We start from the raw sequence: 7,173 nt of genomic DNA on the forward strand, positions 1-7,173 counted from the left end.
TTTTGTTGAGCTGAAATCCAATCACATACTTGACTGGTAGATCACAGAAAGACACAGACAAAAAGAATGAGATAATTCTACCTCACACAAACACTTGAATCCGGCTTTGACTTAATAACAAGTGTGTGATCAACCTTACACTGATTCTTTCTTTTTAATTTTTTTTTTTAATTTTTACTTGAACCCAGAAATGGGATGGCACTGGAATACTTTGCCTACTTGGGTGTCAGCCAATAATATGAAGAAAAAAAAAATACCAAAAAGAAATGGAGGTACTTGTTTAGATAAATAAATCTAAAAAGTACAGATGTCATTATATGAAAGATAATCAGAAAATTTAGCTTCCAGGCTTAGCTCAGTGCTATCTTTTCAGCATCTGGTACCTGTTGCTTTTCAAAGATGGGGAGGATCTAGCAGAATTATGAGGAGAACAAAGCTAAAACAAAACCAACCTTGACTATAGGAAGAAAAACTATACTGCGCACATTATGGTCCTCTCTCTCTTGCTTCTAAAATGCTCCTTTTACATTGTCCTGTTTCAGACACAGAGCTCTTGTGTGTGGGCAGGTGCTGGGTGCTGCAGCCCTGTAACCACATGCAGGGGACTGGGAGCATGGAGGAGAGGAACCACTGTCTTCCATGGAAACAGAAAAGTGAGTTTGTTCTCTTCTGTGTTTAAAGGTGTAGTTTTCCATCACATAGTGTGTTATCTATATTGGGTTTTGTAAAGGATAGTCTTCAACACTGGCTACTGTAGAAGTAACCTTTAATATGAACAAAATTAAGTGTAAGGCCTGTAAGTTAAAAGCTTTGGGAAGAAAGCTGCCTGGAATAGGAACTTTCACATTTACATCCATCACCAGTGCTTCCACACAGTGTAGCAGTCCAGCTTCTCTGGCCAAGTCTTCTGTTAAAATCAAACTTTAAAAAACACATTTCCATAGTTTTTTAGGCATCTTAAGCTCTTCGAACTGACAAATTCAGTGGGATTAACTGTACATGGAATTTGATGCTAGCTTGTAGGTGTCATGACACTCAGACATGCATAAACCCCAAACTAGAGGAGACATTAAAAACCTGAGAACAAGCCCACTGCTAGGAAAAAAGGCAGAGTTTTTACAACTCAGGCCTGGCAGAGGAACAAGCACTTCAGTGTAGTGGTGGAGAAAGTATGAGGTTTTAAAGTCTACAAATCAAGAAATGCTTTCAAGCCACATTACTTGAGTGGATATGTAAGATTCCAAATGCCTCAGACCAAATTACACGTCCAGGGAATCTCTGAGGTGCAACCAGCTCATGAACATGGGCAGAGTGAAATTCATGTGGAAGGCAGGTCACAGAGCTCCTCTGCAGCCACAGGTAACACCTGAACTGTGCCTGTGCCAAAGCAAAACAGCCAATCCCTGCTGTCAGTAATGCAGTGAGTAGGGCAAACCCAAGAAGCTGAGAGACAAAAAGGAAGGGGAATCTTGGATGTCAAAGAGTTAAATTAAAGTTTAAAGCATTAGCATTTGTCATGAAATACCAAAATTCAAGCAATGTTTTGCTAATGAAAAAAGTAAATAAATTACCAATTTGCAGGATATCAGACTCAGAAAGCATACAGAAACAACATCAATTGAAAGTTGTTTTTTTTTTCTTTTTTAATAAGTGAATTAGTGGAGAAAAATCCTACAGCGATGAAGCTCATATTTAAACATGACAGAAGGAGATATTTTCAATAGCTCATAGGAATACAAGGAGATTGAGATATGTTCCAAACACAGGGGGAGAAAAAGATATCCACAACACAGTATAATCTGAGAAAGTCAAATGGGGTTTAATGTGGTTCCCAAACTGCAGAGATCTCATAAACATAGTGATTTCCTTTAGCAGTATAAACTCTGACATTTGACCAGACAATTGCCTTGGGGACATTAGCTAAAATAGCCTCAGCTTTAAAATTGAAATATGAACTTCTAAAGGCTTTGGTAGTTGCTTTCCAGTGACACTGAGACAGCTAACATGACTAGTGGCTGCTGCTGGATATATCAGCATCCCTAATTTAGAAATAGGCTGGAGATTTTGGCTGTTGAGCTGCAGACACCCTCTGATCTGGAAGTGTTCTTTCCCTTTGGTCTGCACATGTGGATAGCTCAGCTGCCTTTCACCAGCAAGAAGACAGGTATTGTTTTCACCATCCTTTTTTCCTGTCAGGAAGCCCAACACAGTTGTCAGTTGTGTGGAGCAGGGTTGGTGTGCTGGGGTGGTGCTGCAGCCCCTGGGGTGTGTTCCCAAGGGTGATCCCATGAAGCACAGACCCTTCCAAGGCTTGGGGAGAGCCTGTGCAGGCCTGTACAGAGGCTGCTGTTACCTTTTGGGGAGGAGGCACCAAGCATTTATGCTCTTAGCTGGCAGGTCTATAATTCCCTTTCCTGGTAGGACACAGTTTGGGTTCCTTTGTGCTGCAGCCTCACTCCTGAGGGGCAGCTCGTGGGGAGCATACCCTGAGGGGAGCAGCAGCTGCCAGGACAAATGCAATTGTTGGTGGTCTCGGGGGGCTGCCAGGGCTCTCTGTGGGAGCTGTTTGATGTTGCTGACCCCACACTGAATCTGGAGGGGAAGGAGGAAAGTGCATTCAGCATTCTCTGTATAAGTACATCTGCTAATGACCTGTGCCTGGTAAGGTGTAAATGTATGCATGCAGTCAGCACTTTGGCAAGTGCCCTCTCTTTATAGACAGGCTTGCACACTGTACTGTATTTTTATTCAGTGTACTCATTTATGATGCTATAGTGCTGCAAAGTGTTACCCAGATTAAGAGGGAAAATAAATGCTTTTTATTGCTGCTGGCTTTTCAATATCCTGGAGCAACTAGAATGCTTTAGACTTGTGCAGGTGGGCATTTGCTCACCTGTGTAGGCCCCTGACCCATCTCTCCTTTAGCAACCAAATCAGCTGGGGAATAATTATGTGATTTTCCTACTTTTATCAAATATAATAAAGACAATAAGGTAAACCAGGTTATGGGTCATGCTGTCTTCCCAGCCACTGAGTACTTTGTGTTGTGTGCTCTCAGTAGCAAAAGGAAGCAAGGACCTCTTTGGTGATATGGTCCCTTCAGCTCCATGGGTTCATTCTCTGCACACCAGCTCTGACTGCACCTGGGTGTCTGTGGACTTCGTCAGGACAGCATCAGGAGAGTCAGGGACGAATTTGGTTTCTTCCTAACTTCTCAAACCACAAAACCAGGACAAACATCACTTCTTCCCCCTTGTTCTCTTCCACCCAGCCTTTGCCTTGCCCCCTCTTGCCCTTTGCAAACCTGTGTGGGCTGTGGGAGGCCCAGCTGCCTCACTAAAATCCTGCTCTCTGCAGTGGCCTTTCAAAGGTCAGCCTCCATGGGCCGGGCTGGGTGTGTTTGCATCACTCTTTTCTTTTTGCCTTCATACTCTTTCCCTTGGTTCCTTGTCAAAAAAAGCTCTTGAGGGCCACAGAACTGGGCAGCCTTGGCCCCAAAGAAATTCAAGTAGCATGTTTCTGTCTGTGCAGATCACAGATTGTTGCTGTCTGCTGCTGTGAAGTGTCAGGCTCCATTGGTTGGTGACTAACAGCAGCAACACTTAACCAAGTTGAGTGAGGATGATGTTTAAGCATTTCTCATCCTAAGGAGCTACTATGGCAGCTGCAGAGGGCTCCTACAGTCTGGCTGTGCTCTGAATAACCTCTCTCACTATGGTTCACATTAAAAATTTTGATTATCTGTCAGACTGCTGCTCCCCTTCTCTTCAGCTATCAGAGTTGCAACACTCTGTAGAAGTCATTTACTTGCCAGTGGTACCGTTAGCCCTTTGTGAACAATTAAGCTGAGGTTGGAGGTTGTAATATATCAAATTTGCAGACCATATTAAATTTTATTTTTACTGAAAGGAACTTTTTGTCTCTTTTATCAGGAGGAAAATTAAGATGTGAACTGAAATTCCATCAGGCTGTCTACTGTGAAGCCCCGTGGCTTTAGAAAAGGGGCAGTAGTGGTCAGAAATGACACTCAAAAGGTAAATTTATTTCTTTTTTATTAAAAAGGATAAGTTATGACCTGTACAGTATATCTTTTAAAAGGACGGATGTTAACACAATAAACTGCATTTTTCCATTTCTTTTAAAAAGTCTGATCTTGCCAGGCCAGAGAAGTTCTGGATGGGAGGGAATGGGATGCTGAGCTACCACTGAAGCTGCAGAGTATGGCCTTACTCAGCCTCTATCCCTGCCCCACCACAGAAACTTCTGGGTTTGGTTTTTGGAAGAAATGTAGAAGGTTCTCTTCTGGTCTGAAAACAGCGTGGAAGTGTGAATTAAATATTCTACCTATCCAATTATAAATGAACAAGCAGCTCAGGATAGTTTTTGGAAAAGATTTTCTGTTTGATTCTGGAGCTGGAAGTTTCATGAGGTAAAGTTTTTAAAACCTTTGAAAACACCCTTCAGTCTGGGCTTTTTCTCTCACCAAACTCTCCAGAAGTTTTGCCTCTTAGAGATTACTTTCCAAAGTTTTGTTCAAACTTACTGTCTGTGAATTTTTGCCATTCTCAATAATTATCATTTAATAAATGGAAACAATGTTATTATAAAACCAAAGTACAATGAAACCCTATGTTGTTCACTTATTTCCAGGGAAGAGACATTTTGGGATACCTGGTCAGCACCTGGCCAGGCTGATGCTGCCTTTCACCTCTTTGGGGCTGCATTCTATAATTTATATTGTTTAGATTGTCTTCTGGACCTACATGTGCAAGTATGTGCTTGTTCCCTTCCTGTAAGATGGTCCTTCCTGTTCTGCACATAAATCAAAGTATGTGTGTGAGGCTCAGGAACCTGCATGCTGATCTTGTCACTCCTTACACAACCTGGTCTCTGCACAGGTCTGGCCACCTGTGCGTTACACACAGACGTGGTTGATTTTGTGCACAGTGGCTGATGATATCAAATTAGGCTGCAAAGATCCAAGAACCTTTTCATTTTTCTGTAGGATTAAAGGATTGCCCTGCTATATTTGGCGTGGGTTTCTCCTCCCCTCTTTGCTGCACAGTGTTATGTTCCACTCATCCATATCTCCTGTGTTTCCACCCTGAAGAAGGCGGAATTTCAACAGCAAGAAAATGGATTCTATTGTGCTCTGTATAATTTGAAAAACACCCTGTGGGATGAATTGTGCAATTTTAATATTCATTATCTCAAATGCAGACAATAGAATCGACCTTAGTAGGAAAGACTGATTAGCAGATTACTGAAGATAGTTTTTTCAACTTGGCACATTATTTGATAAGTGGGTAAAACAGTTTTTTAGGACCTGAATTTTTTGATATTAAAAAATGAAATGCAGTGGCTGTGTGGGAACCATTCTTCAGTAAACACATACATGAGAGCTCACAGGCCATACATGGGTAGAACTGACTTCCTTTGAAAGTCTAAGGCCTTGCTGGTTGAGCAGCTGAGACCAAGCTAACTCCCTCCAACTATAAATGAAAGACTGGAGAAGGGGAGCATTAAATTAGTCCATAACCTAAATGGTAATGTTTTAATTACAATTCTATTGTTATTCTCCTTATTTGTCTGTTTGTAATTGTGTACTTTGCATATTCATTCCTTTCTTTCTTGAAAATGTGGTGTTTTTTTTGTTTTTTTTTTTTTTTTTTTTTTTTTTTTTGTTTGTTTGGTGAAAGTTTGACTCCAAAAAGAGGGTAAAGTTGTCATTAAAAGGCTATAAGGGAAAGAAAGAAATATAAAAGGGTTGTTTTTTCTACAGTCAAAGATTTCTGTGGGATAAGGATACATGGTGGATACAGTTTTGTGGAAATAGAGACACTAAGATTTTTGTAGACAAGAGCAAATGAGATTATGTTTGGCAGCATGATTAGGGAGTGTGATAAAATTTAGCCAAGCAAAAAACTCTTGTAACCATCACCCAAATGCATTCAAAGTAACTTCATAATTTTTGTAAAGGCTGTAGTACTTGACAGTTCCTTTCTTCAAGTGAAGTCTTCTGGGGTATTCATCCTGTTAAAAACTTCAGTGAAATGTAGCACTACATGCTGGCTTAGTTCCTTTCCCATAGAAGACAATATTCAACAACATTTTTTGTTTCTTTCTTTTTAGCAAATAACATGGAATTCCAGTTCCTGTAAAAGGGAGAGGATGCTTTTATTTCACACGACCATCTAAAGAAGTAAGTTCATCTCCTTGTAGAAACACTATCACAACCTTCTTGAATAGTTTTTTATGTCCTCCTGTCAAACATTCTTATTACATGGACACTTGTCAAGGTTTTGTGTCAGTATGCCTTAGACTCGTAAGAGCCTGCTGAGACAGTGCACAAAGCTGTAACATTTTCCATTTCCATGGCTGCTTTGATAGAAACTGGGACTCTGCCTCTGGTTCTGAGGTCAGGATGGTGTTAGAGGGTTTCTTCAAGCCTAAGCCTACCTCAGGTGTGGGAGGTGCACAGGAACTGAAGCAGACTGGGGTAGTGCTGAGCAGAGACCAGGACTGGAAAACATTGACCTGAGGAACGTTTTCTTTCATCAAAGTTAAAGTAACAGTCAGTACAAGCAGCAGCCTCTTCTGCCTGCCCAGAATTACTGTGTTCTCTGCACCCACTACACAAAACCAGGGAGTGGGGGGAGTCTGCAGCCTCCACTCATGTAACCTGTCTGCAGCTGTCACTGGGGATGCTGGGAAGCAAGTCCCCATCACAGGTATTTCCTGGCACCATCAGATGATGTGTAGTGACTAAAAGGGTTGCCGAGGCTGAGAAAAGAACAGGCTACAACAGACAACATTTAATAAGCACACCCTAAGATTTTTCAGTTGTTTCCATACTTACACATAATATATTTTCAAATAGCTGTGCTTGCCTATCTACTTTTTTTCCTAGCTTATGCTGTCTCTGGGCCTGAGAACTTTGTCTTTCCATTGTGTGCTGTCTCACTGACATAGCATATGACAAACCAATCCCCTTGCTTCTAATTAATGAATAGTCTCTAGTTTTGGAGGGAGGGATTTCAGGCAAGAGTGTTAAAGAAAGCCTAGCTTTCAGCTATTAAAAATATTCAATGATATTTATGACAGATTTTCCACTTCTTCTTTCCTGCTGCACATAATCTTCAAGATCATTAAAGGGAAATTCTGAGATTTTCC

General features: G+C 41.2%; 1 long non-coding RNA gene across 1 annotated transcript; it reads left to right on the forward strand.

Moving 5' to 3' along the window:
* The first annotated feature begins 598 nt into the window (after positions 1-598).
* LOC310914374 lies at positions 599-6,175 on the forward strand. The gene is made up of 3 exons (XR_014591020.1): positions 599-653; positions 3,933-4,034; positions 6,133-6,175. It is a non-coding gene; the product is annotated as an uncharacterized lncRNA (long non-coding RNA).
* Positions 6,176-7,173: the final 998 nt, after the last annotated feature.

Source organism: Zosterops lateralis, assembly GCF_965231275.1.
Source record: "Zosterops lateralis genome assembly, chromosome: 12".
NCBI classification, from domain to species: domain Eukaryota; kingdom Metazoa; phylum Chordata; class Aves; order Passeriformes; family Zosteropidae; genus Zosterops; species Zosterops lateralis.